General features: G+C 39.1%; 1 protein-coding gene across 2 annotated transcripts in view; it reads left to right on the plus strand.

Annotated features, from left to right (window-relative positions):
• Positions 1–2231: 2231 nt before the first annotated feature.
• Positions 2232–13062, plus strand: part of ip6k1 (inositol hexakisphosphate kinase 1) — a 32239-nt gene continuing 21408 nt past the window's right edge. Inside the window, exon 1 of one of the 2 annotated variants that reach the window (XM_067586394.1) lies at positions 2232–2394. The gene's annotated coding sequence lies outside the window, so the exon portion shown is untranslated. Of the gene's footprint in view, positions 2395–2422; positions 2604–13062 lie in introns of those variants that run through there. The other variant, XM_067586395.1, reaches the window with a different exon arrangement.

Consider the following 13062-nt stretch of genomic DNA (forward strand, 5'->3'; position numbering starts at 1 on the left):
AATTTGAAGAGTTTTATTATTTTAGGTTATATTGTGATTATGCATATCACCAATAAAGTTACCTAAATTACCTCAAACTAACACAGATTATGTTTTATTCCAGCACAGAACTCCTGGTTAACTGGCTTTAATGGGAACATGGAGGCAACAGAAGATATTTAGGGGATCAGTTGGTGCCCGAAAACAGATTCCACTGACAGGTTAATATGGCAGTGAGTAATTGCCATTTACTAACGAACTGATTATTCAAAAAAAGTTTATTAATAGTGAGTATCAGGCAGGTTTGTAAGTATGTAATGAATTGTAATAAATGAATACAGCCCATAGATATATATTTTTTAATGTATGCTAACTTGAAATGATGCACTATGCAGCAGTAATGTAACACAGTGTGGAAGAAACTATTCCATGATAAATACTTTAATTACTTTTACTTTACTTTGACATATTAATAAAATTAAGGTGTCACTGTCCTCTAACGATTGATTGTCTTGCCTCACTGGTAAGTTGCTATATATATATATATATATATATATATATATATATATATATATATATACACACACACATATATATATGTATATAACTATAATTTGTGAATATTATGTGTTGCTATATAATATCATATTGCATGTGTATTTTTATATGACACTGATACAAATATTTTAATATATCTGTATATATATTGTATTTATTATTCATACTTATACCTACTATATGCATACTTGTATTTATATTATGTTTAGTACAAACACTACTGTATATACATTAAGATTTCAGATTATTCAGCTAATTATTTTGCACATATATACAGTATTTGCAAAAATATTTTCACAATTAATGTATGTTGTTTAAGATATTGTAAGGTAATTAATAATATACATCATAGCCTATATAAACTGAGAATTTCATTTAATTTCTTATTTAATTTTATTGATTTCATTTTTAATAGCTATTTTTCTTTAATCTGTTCATCACCTCTTTAAATGCTGGACTTTTCCCTTAAATTGAGTGTTGTGTTGGTACTTTATTTGGTCAGTTCTTCCACCTCTGATGTGGATATGAAAATAATATATACGTACAGTATAATATATTGAATTGAGGATATTGTTCAGAATCAGAATCTGTTTTATTAACCAAGTATGCAAAGAATGTGTCTTGGTGTTTGCTCCCACAAACGCAACATAGAGGAATAAAGAACAGAAATAGAACAAAAGTAAGCTAATGATAAATAATGAAATACACAAAATATATGAAAATCAAATGTAAAATTTAAATCAAAATTTAAAATCCATTTACAAAATAGAATTATAATAGTTGTTAAACTGGATATAAAACTCAAATGAAATATTGACTGTGCAAAAGAAACAGTGCTCTTCTGTGCTATGGAGAAATAAATTAAGTGATTGAAATATATGAAAGTGACAGGTGCTAAATTAAATAAGATAAGACTTTATTGATACCCTGAGGGGAAATTCAAACGTTATAGCAGTGCAGGAAACAGTCTAGCCAGGCAGGAACAGATAAGAACTAAGAAGAGTAATAAATAAAACAAAATAAGAAGTCAAGTCATGACATTCAGTCTATATACATTATAAACATTACAACACTTAGGCTATTTACATGACCTGACTTGTGCAAAACATATGCAGAAGTAGCCAAATGGTTCTAAAATGTGACATGTGCAATAAATAATTAAATTATACAACAGTGGTTGAATGCCATGTATAATGTTAAACCCAGTTGGATGAAATATATTAATATATATTAATACATATTAAAATAGGGATATGAAATGTAAAGTCCAGTTTGATGAAATATATGAAAGTAGTTAGTACAGTGGATTAAAATAGGGATATGAAATGTAAAGTCCAGTTTGATAACAGCTGTTGTACAACAGGACTCAAGTAATATATTTCTGACCTTAACTCTTACCTTCAACTGTCCCTTTCCCTAAATATTACAGGGCTCCACTGATGAGTGAGAGCAACACAATCCCCCAGCGCTAGGAGGAGGAGAAGGAGGAGGAGACAGATGAAGATATCCCCGGTTGAAGGCTGTAGGCTGACGGTTGAAGGCTGAAGGCTGTAGGTTTTAGGCACAGACTGTATATAAATAATAATCTTTACATACAGTTAATGGTTTTAGGTTGTAGATTGAAGGCTGTAGGTGGCGCCAGAGCCTCGCTGTCATGCAAATGAACTGAACTGTAAAAGAAGCCTAACAGGCTGCGTTAGCTTCACTGTAATGACGTTAGCCTTCTGGATGTTGTTTTTCCACCGTTAATGAGTTTGTAGTACCGGGGACTGACATCCATGTACATCTCCGGTCTCTGAAGCAGATCCACCGTGACTTCCGCGAAGTCAGTCCAGTGTCCACCCGGTGCTCCTGAAGGTATGTTGTTATTGTGACAGCTCGGTGCCGCTAACCGGAGAGACTGCGTAACGTCAAACCGTGATGTTAGCTGGTTAGCTAGCGTTAGCATGAGAGGCTACTTAAACGGCAGTTGGTGTCGAGCTAACGTCAGTGTTTTCCGCCAGTGTCCCGGGACACAGCAGCAGTTAAAGAAGAGGGAGAGTTTTAAAGAGAGAGGACGTGAAACGGTGTGAAGTATAACTTTCATTCCAAGCTGATTTTAAAATGAGTGTAGCTGACATAGCTAGCTAGCGTGTTGTCAGGCTAAGGTCAAGAAGCTGGCCAGTCTGACAGCTAAAGCTAACTAATATGCTACCCCAGAGTCTATAAACGTGTTGTGTGGCAGCTGGACATTTATTAGCAGCACTGGTTAAGCTTGTGTTCAAGTTAACATCGGATACAGGGAAGGTATCGTTTGCAAGATTAAGAGGCGAGTCTTTAAAAGTTTCAGTAGCTTGAAGCTAGCTCCGTGTAAATACAATTAAGGTGTTATTGGAGGCGGTTGTCGGCTGGATTCAGACGGACTGCCTTGTTTATTAGTGCGATATACCGGTGCATGACAGGTTAGCACCGGTGAATAGATGGTTATTAGTGCATGACATGTTGACAGAGGAGGTTTGGTTGATTTGACTCGGTTAACGCGTTTAATTAGGTAGCTATAGCTGCATTGGGTGGGATTTTATTTATTTAATTATTTTTTTCAAACAGAAATATACATATAGTAAAGGAACAAACTTATTACATATCAAAATATACATAGGAAAAACGTGTGTGTGTGTGTGTGTGTATTAAACATAATACAGGGGGGTTCGTGACCATTAAATTGGATCATTAAGCTAAAGAGTAGTGGGATTGCATGAAGACAGAAATACACCAGTAACAGTGTGTTAGTGCTGAAATGAACGATCAGGTAATCCATAGTCATAGCTGTATTGGGTGTGATGATGACCATGCTGCTAGTCGTGTCTATTTGTTGTCACACAGCTGATGCAGGATTGCCTTTATAATGGTATTTTACACATGTTCACAATAGCATTAGTTGCAAATAAGCAGGCTGGCTGTAATGCAGAAGCTGCTGTTATATTTTCATAACTGTAGGTGGGAGCGAGTGGTGGCCGGGGCTGTGATGGTTGGTGCTCTTGCCTCTCTCTATCGAAATGTCAAGTCAAGTCAGTTTTATTTGTATAGCTCAATATCACAAATCAAACATTTGCTGCAGGGTGCTTTACAATCTGTCCAGCAATACAACATCCTCTCTCCTTAGACCATCAATTCGAATAAGGAAAAGCTCCCTAAAAAAAAAGCTTCAACTCGGAAAAAATGGAAGAAACCTCAGGAAGAACAACACAGGAGGGATCAGACATGTAATAGATGTGAGTACAGAATAGAACAAGAAATAAAAATGACAGAAATACAGCATGGAAAAACAGGTTGACAAAAGTATAATGGTGCTAAATATCCTGCTGAAAAAAGCCCAGATTCCCTCTGTAATCCACAGCAGTCAGCAGGGTTGAATTGTGATTGATGATGACTGTATAACAGCTGTTTAACAGTGTATAACAGCAATGTCAACATTTGAATGGAGAGAAAGTTACTTCCTCCCCGTCTGTCTGGGTTCTCTCACTGTCAGTGGATGTCAAGAGCATGTCCAGTTTTCCATACTCATAAATTCAAATCGTCACAGTTGCAGAAATACATAAACATGGTTGTAGAAATTAATTTATCAGAATAACTTTTAATTTGGTGATATGTAAATGTTCACGTGATAACATTTGATAAACTGAAAATCACCAATTCTCTGTAGCAAATGTATACTGAATATATTTTAAAATAATTGTGGAGCTTTATTATGCCTTCAGTAGTCCCTGGCAGTAGGCGATGAGGGGAAGTGAGGGGAGGCAGAAGGGGATGTCCCTGTAGCAAATATTTTAACAGTAAGTCTGGTTTAAGGCTTTGGTTTAGTAATGATATACGGTATATGGAACTAATTTTGCAGATCCAGGTTTCTGTGAATGTTGATGGACTAAAACAAGACACAGGTCTGGTTTGAATGTGTCAAATGAGTGTTTAACTTGAGTTCATCATCATTTGTCAAAGTAAACACCTCTGGCCAGGTAAACACCTCTGGTGTTTGTGTGTGAAAATGTTGCCAAGCCTAGTTTCTGCTTAATCAAAAACTTGTCCAACAGGCAAGGTGAAGTTTTTTTAGTTTTTTTTTTTTAGGGAGTTTTTCCCTTATTCTAATCGAGAGTCTAAGGACAGAGGATGTTTTATTGCTGTACAGATTGTAAAGCCACCTGAAGCAAATCTGTGATATTGGGCTATACAAATAAAAGTTAACTTGACTTGATATGAGACATAGGTCATGTGAATTTAACAGTGTGACATCAGGTGCTTTTTTCTTTACACCATCACACCCACCAGATGTGCAAATGCAACACTCTTTTGAAACCTGTGCAAATTTAACTTATGCTGTTCTTGAATATTTACAAAGATTCACTATTACAATTTAATACTGACAAAATGTATGTAAGTGTTTTGGTCACATCTGACTGACACCTGATCAAATTTTATGCAGTCAGTGTTGGTGCTGATACTAACCAGTATATTAGACTGGTGTGAAAACTGTTAGTAGACATTCTAAGGTAAAATTAATTGTCCTTGTATCTCCATTGTAGGGCTTCATCTAATGCTTATTTTCATAATTGATTAATCTGTCAGTTATTTTCTCAATTAATGGATTGATTATTTGGTCATAAAATGTCCAAAAATGGTGAAAAATGTTGATCACAGTTTCCCAAAGCCCATAGTGACAGCCTCAAAAGTCTTTTGTCCTGACCAACAGTCCACAACCCGAAGTATTTTGTTTACAATCATAGAAGACTAAATAAACCAGGAAACATTCACATTTGAGAAAATTTGGAATCAGAGAATTTGGCTTTTAATTTTGGCAATTAATTTTCTGTGGATCCACTAATCGTTGCAGCTCTACTCCATTGTTGACTTACCACAACCAGTCCTATCCCTTTTATCATTTCAACAAAATGGAAATAATAAAATTTCCTTCACCAAACTCTTCAACTTTTTCTCCTGCACTACTGCTTTGTTTTGAGGAATGTAAACAAACATCAGCTGGTCTTGACGTCTGTTGCTCAAAGATCAGTGTGTTCTGTTGCCAAACTATAAATAAAAAAATGATGTGTGACAACCGTCTGTCGGATCGCTCAAGTATAATTTAGTCTTGAGTCTATAATTTGATAATTTAGCCTTTTCCCGGCAACCAACAAACATCTGGCAAGCTCGTAACATCAAGTACTGCATTCAGTCTGAAACAAGGACACAGGAAAATCCAACATGTGATGTGAATGGGTCAATGCAGACTATTTAACCCTGGAACAGTCCCATGAAGAAGGACTTGTAGGTTAGCTGACTAACTTTGGACTTGATTCTGTCTCTTTGGTCCCACAAATATGGTAGAGCCCACGGGTTTCATTGTAAAGGATTGTAATACAACTAGTGCTTTATGCTGGTTGTAAAACATGGGTCTCACAAATAGTTGCTTGTTACCTGTACAGTGTTTCCCTTAGGATTTTTTTCAGGGGGGGTGGTAGACCCCCACAAAACTACTGTGATGTCACGGGGCAGCATTTACACATAGTTTTGGACTATTATCATTACAACATTTATTAAAGCAACGACACAGGTTGTACTTTGTCACCCTGCACTCAGACATTAGCAAGTAGAAAAGTGAAACAAATAAGCTCACTGATGAAGTAAGTGCTATGTCCTGACCTGAAGTTATCCTTGACATTTTTGTAGTGAAAGGATTTGAACAGCGATTTTCTCATCCTCCCATAGTCAGGGTGTAGCCACTAGCCAGCCTTAGGGACGGGTATGGTTTTTTTTTTTTTTACAGCAAAGTCACTATATAAACTCAATAATATCTCACTGGGAAGAAATCTAAAATGTCGATAAAATAAATAATTTTTCTGACATCAAAATACTGAGTGAAGTTAAGAAAGACTGAAGAACACAGACATCAGTCAGTATCAGTCCTTCCTCTTGTCCTCTGTCCTCCTCCCTCTGCTGCTGATGTGATTCACTGCTGCAGGTACCGCTGGTAAAGGGAGGAGGGGCTGCCGTATAGCGACAGCTTTGGTTTTAGCTTGTTTATTACAATTAGCTGTTAGGCTAACCAGCCTGCTGTGGTTGTCTAAAACATACCTGAAGACTGCGGACAGAGCAGATGAAAATATTGCTTTTCCACATGTTTATGCTTGTTAAACAGGTGGTTTGATAAAATTACGCTTATTGGCTTTTTACTTGCGAAGCTTTTATCGCACTTGCAGTAACAAGCTTTGTCGTCAACTCGAGTAACATGTTATCTTCACTTCACTTGGTTCACTGTGTCCACCGCTGTCTGTCTCTCCTCTGCTCCGCTCTGTGTGTGTGTCTGTGTGTGTGTGTGTGTGTGTGTGTGTGTGTTTGTGTGTGTGTTGGAGCTGAGCCCCGCCCTCGGTCAAACACCAACACAGAGAGCAGACGACAGAGAGGTTCATGTGACCATAAGTTACACCAAAACGCGGTAGAGACTCTCAGTGTAGTCTCGTCTGTTCATTTGGCTAAGTTGCTGTGAAAAACATTGTTGTCATGGACATGCGCAGTAAGGCGGTTGTTCGTATTGTGTATTTCTGAGTTGAAATGAAACGAGCGACCATAAATTAGGTAATCAACAAACAAACGTAGCCTATTTTGTTTCTTTCAGGAGGGGTGGGGGGGGTCCTCTTGGCAGGCTAGGCCACCCCTCCAAGGCAATGGCAGGGGAAACGCTGCTGTAGCAGTAATTAACAAAATTTACTGTTGCATATAAAATGAGGTGAAATTGTTGAATACCATTTCTCAGTGTTGTACTCATATTTCATCAGTGCAGCCCTGAGGAACATGAGGTGACTTGATGAATAGACAATCTTTATAGAAGAAATCAGATGACAGTATCACGTAAATAAAAAGTATTCCCACTGTGCAGGAATGATAGGCAGTAATCAGCTTTTTAATTTAAAAATGGAAGATTATCTGCCTGTTGAAAATTAGCCTCTAATAATTTATTAACACTCATCACTCACATAGACCTTTCTGCAGTATCTCTATATCAGCAGGAGTTATTCTGCCTCTTCAAGTAATACATTTCCTTCCACATTCCTGCCCCTTAATAGTCGATGAGAAGAGTCGTAGTCAACCAAGTTTTCATTGGTCGGTTAGTCGCAGGATTAAAAAAAAGAGTGCAAGGATCATCCCATCACTCAGAATTTCATTCAAAAATATGCTACTTTTTAGTTGCTTCACCCAACAAAACATTTCAGCCGCACGACGCAGAGTTGAGATTTCGCTTAAATTAACATTTGATCTTTATATTGTATGAATGCTGAACTGAGCAGAGGATGAAGTAGAATCAGAAAACACAAGTGATACTTTACAAGTTAATGTCGTTTTACCGATTAATTAGGAACAAACGATATCTGTAGGGTTTGAGTAGGGTCTGGTGTTGCTGTTTACAACGGACTGACGGTGAAACAAGTCTGTCTATGGTACTTTTGATGTCCTGGGCCCTCCGTGTGCTGGAGTACTGGATGCTGTGTCCGCACAAGGAGGAGTAGAACTGGACCAACCAGGCCGAGGGCAAGTTACTGATGGCGGGCTTCAGGCTGCTGCTGCTCAGGATCACTAGCGAGTCCTCCTCCGTGTACAGCCGGGCTGCGGCGCACACAGATGCGGGTATGAGCCAGAGGATTATTGCTGCTTTGAACCTGAACCGGAGCATCCTGTCTGCCATCCGGAGAGAGACACACCGAGAGCAGGCTGTCAGTGAGCAGGAGAGTTTCTGTTGAAAACAAGCACTGAGATGAGAGCAGCTGCTCGCTAACAGCTGGGTGTGTTTACAGCAGAGAGCAGGAGAGAGGACAGACATCTCTCTCTGAAGGAATTTTGTATTTCTCTATAATGTATTGTCTGGCATTGTTTTGATTTTGATTAGACAGAAGATCATGTGAGCCATCTGAGACACATAACAAGCATCCATCATGTAACTTCCTTTAAATGAAAAATAAGGCTTTCTGGAGAATTGCAACCTAAATGTAAAGTTTGCTAATAAGAGAAAAAATGTTTAACCATTGGCACTTATTTGGCTCTGTGATAGTGACAGTAACAACATTTTCATTATCACACATCTCACCACAAAGTTAATTTAGTAGATCTTCTGGAGCTTTCATTAATATCACATGATCTTCATCAGCAGATATGTTTTGCCCAGTTGTCGTGGAATTGTAGATGTTAAAATTTCTATTTATCTGAGCAATTTCAGGACTTCTCGTACATGTTGGCTGAGAAGTTGGGATCAAAAGTTCATCCTTGAACTTGAAAACAGCAGTTTGACAAAATACATCTCACTAAAAACTTTATGCCTCATTGGAAGTCTTGACTGGTATGTCTTGAATTTTGGTTGCCGTGGTAACCCCATATTCTTACTGGAAATCCACATCAAAAGCAAGACATGATCGGCGTGTAAGTCACTCCAAACTGTCTTCACCAGGATGACAGCAGAAATCTACTGAACAATAATAGCTATCATGTAAGCTCCTGCATGGGTTTTATCTATTGATTCATTGATCTTTTTTCCCAGCAAGTTCATAGCCACACTGGGAGCCTTGTTCAATCAATATAGATACTGTTTATAAATTGAGATCATATAAATTCAACAGCTGTCTGTCACGCCAAAGGGACAAAAAATACACTTGAACAATATCCCGGAGTCTTCTAGTCTGTGTGGATTGTTAGTTTTGGCAAAATGGAAGCAGATCTTTTCCATGAGACACGTGTTTGATGGACGTCTAACACGGTTTCTGTATGGACTGGCTGTTAGGTTTGTGGCGAGAAACGAGCCCAGATGGCAGACGTGAGGTCTTGGTGGTAGTTTTGACAGATCTGAACTGTTGTCTCACCCCGACGATTGTTGACAGGACGGATTGTTCTGTGTGTGTGTGTGTGTGTGTGTTTGTGTGTGTGTGTGTGTGTGTGTGTCTGTTGCTCAGCAGCTGTTGAACTCTGTCAGGGGACATGGGCAGCAGCTGTGTGTATGTTTTTGTGTTTTTCCCAGTTGTAGTTTGTGATTTTTGAATCTGACATGTGTGTTTGGGGTTTCACTCCCACGGGGCTGAATGATAAAGAGAAAGAGAAAGAGAGTTTTTCTTACACTACTTCCTCTATTCTTTAACTGCCTCCTCAGGTCTATCATTGCCTCATACTTTTGTTTAATTGCTTCCTCTTCCTTTTCTTCATTACTTCTTCCTTTACTTCACTACCTCTTTCTTTCCTCTCATTTCATCCTGTCCTCCTCCGCTCAAGATTGTCTTTTCTTCCTTCCCGCCTTCTTTCCTTACATCCTACTTTTTCCTTGAGTTACACTTGAACCTGGGTCTTTCCTTTCACACCACTCAGACCTCACTTGAAACTTGTGTTTCTCTGTGTGTTTGTGTTTATCACAGGATAATAGTGTGTGTGTGTGTGTGTGTGTGAGTCTGTGTGTGTGTGTGTGTGTGTGTGTGTGTCAGCAGTAGCTACCTCCAGCCCTTATTTAGCATTATTTAGCCTGGTTATGCATGATCCGCTTCACAAATGCAACCACTCAGAGATAACTCACACAAAGCTGCTGAGTGAAGACATCATGATGAGGGTGATGACGATGATGATGATGACAATGATGACGTCTCAGCTGTGTATTGAATTTTGGGATTCATCTAGAACACTGAATTTGTCCAAGTGGAAGCACCAGACTAGGATTTTAGATTTAGAACAAATACCGCCAAGAAACAGAAGATGAAGATTTCCTCACTTGATTGTTTTCATGTCACTTCTTCATGTAATATACACTTAAGGTCCAATATAACAGGCAGGAAACACCTTTATGTTGCTTATTTTCTTGTCCATCAGTTTCCTCATAGTGCATTTTCTGTGGATCTTATGCTTGTGTTTCCTGATAAGATTCATTCATCCATTTTTTTGCTGCTTACCTGGGTGCAGGTTGCTGTATCAGCAGACTAAACAAAGTATCCCAGACCTTGTTCTCCTCCTCAGCTTTGTCCTCCAGCTCCTCAAGGAGGATCACAAGTTGTTCTCAGGCCAGGAGATTACTTTTATACAGTACTCCAGTGAGTATGTCAGTCCAGCACAGTGTCTGCATTGCTGCTGACACTAGGGCTGTGACAGTATGGATTATTTCTTACCGTGGTGAAAAAGCAATGTATCCCTGCGGTTTGACAGTTTACCGCCAATATAATATAAAATAATGTCTTTTTAATCTGATTTTACAGTCCAAAAATAATTTGAATAGATAAAAAGGTGGAACATTTGACTGCCAGAACCTCCGCTAATGCTGAGCAGTGTGCAGAGATGATCGCTGCGTTCATACACCTGTCTTTGTTAATATAAACACACAGGCCACTGCCTTGGGTCTTACCACACAATAAAGCGATCCTGTCAGACTGGAGAGTGGGTAGACGGCTAGCTGGATAGTGGGGTTGGAGATATTGTCGTGCAGCCATGTCTCAGTGAAGATGAGGGCACAGCAGTTTGTCATTTCTCTCTGGGAGGTCAGAAGCAGTCCTAGGTAGTCTATTTTATTGTCAACGGAGCGAACGTTGATGAGGAGGATAGGAGAGCTGGTCGACTGGGGTTAGCCTTTAGCCTAGCTCGGATACTGGCTCGCTTGCAGTGCTTCCACTTCCTCGGGCACTGCTTTTGGCGTCTCCCTGGGTGGTTGTTCTAGTGGAGTGATGCCGAGGTCTTGCAGCCTGGTGCCCAGAGCAAGCTGAGGCAACACTGATTCTCCAACGTATCTCCATCTGGTTGTTTTTGGCATTTAGAAAAAAAAATGCGGTGATGATGGTAATGAGCTCAACCCCAGAATAGGCATCATATGACCTTGATATTGTGATAATGTGGTTATCGTCACAGCCCTAGCTGTTGCTACATCGATGTGCTTGTCCATTACCGTTACTCATTAACAAGAACCCAAGATACCAGAACTATTTCACTTCGAATCCACATGCAGTAATTAGTTTCTATCAGTAAAGCTCTTACATGACCATGTACACGCTGCAGCTAAATGTGGTTCTTTCCCCTTTTTTGATGGTTTAATCCCGCTAAACTTCACTGAAGAAGAGGGATAAGTACACTCTTGAACTGAAGTGGCTGCCTCCTGGCAGCAAGCACTGAGCGCTCTGATGTAAATTTGGACTAACACAGCTAGTTGTTGTCACACAATGATGTGGGATGAATGATTTACTGGTACAGAAGTGGTTGCATTGACCCCTCTTGAGGCGGAACTAACAAAACAATCCACAAGTGAAAGGAAAGATGAGAAGATTCAGTTTGATAATCAGACTGAACTGCTATATTGTGACATTGTGTTCATGTTAGCTGTTTTCTTTGTTGGCAGGGGCCGTTCTTTTTCTCAAATCAATCTGAGTGATGTATTTGTCCCTTCAATGTCATTTTCAGTCGACACTGAAGCTGTGTTGACGGTTGATAGAAGGAAATCTGACACTGTAATCAAATAACAATAACGTCAGTGGTGGCGATGAGTCTACAAACTGGCAAGACTTCAACTATTATTTCATGCAGCTACTGCACAACTTCAACAAGTTCATCACTCTGCTGTAGTGTGATGCTGTAAATATACAGCAAATATATATATATATATATATATATAATAATATACAAATATTCAATACTGTTCATAACTGTGGTCGTCACTACCTCAAGTTCCCAGTGTGTGGCCTGTGTCGACCTGTGACAGATTATAATCTGGTTGACCTCTGAAAGATTATAATCTGATTACCTCAGATGATTTTCATACAGGTGGAACAGTTGTCTGTTGATTGTAACCACATTTAGTCCACTGTATGCTAAGATAAGATGAGTGAGAGTAGCTGAGAGACATCTTTTGCTGCAAAATATGTTAAGATTGATGGAGAAGAGTAGAGCTCAAACAGCTGATTAAATTGATTTTGCTAATTGATTAATTGATGCACATCAGAATCATCTTTATTTTCCAAGTATGTTTACACATCCAAGGAATTTGACAGTTTGACTCCAGGTGCTTAATTTAAAAATTCTAATAACTTTAGTTCCTGAAGTTTTTGTAAGCCTGCAACAACTCTCCTGACAAACCAAAGAGTGATATGCAATTTAAATTGAATCATTAAAACTACTCTACCAGGAGGACGATGTCTCCTAGAAATGATGAATGTGCTGCAAATCCTCAGTAACCCTTAAAATTCAGGCTGCCAAACGACACACATCTACTCTTAGATATTCGTGGAACTCCTTAATTGGCTCTAACTCTGACTTACTGAAGGGCAGGAGGAATCCTACACACACACACACACACACACACACACACACAGACATTGTCAGTCAGTCAGAAATAGCGGCTTAATCAGTCTGTCAGTGTCTTAGAGCTGTAGTGAGCCCACAGCTTTGTCCCACTGATGGCTGATGACGTAAGCTATGCTCCCTCAGATCCTCTAAGCTGATTGGCTGGCTGCTCAGGTCATTCATCACACCTGGCAGGACACAGGCGGCCGATTAGAG

Source organism: Thunnus thynnus, chromosome 4, assembly GCF_963924715.1.
Source record: "Thunnus thynnus chromosome 4, fThuThy2.1, whole genome shotgun sequence".
NCBI classification, from domain to species: Eukaryota; Metazoa; Chordata; class Actinopteri; order Scombriformes; family Scombridae; genus Thunnus; species Thunnus thynnus.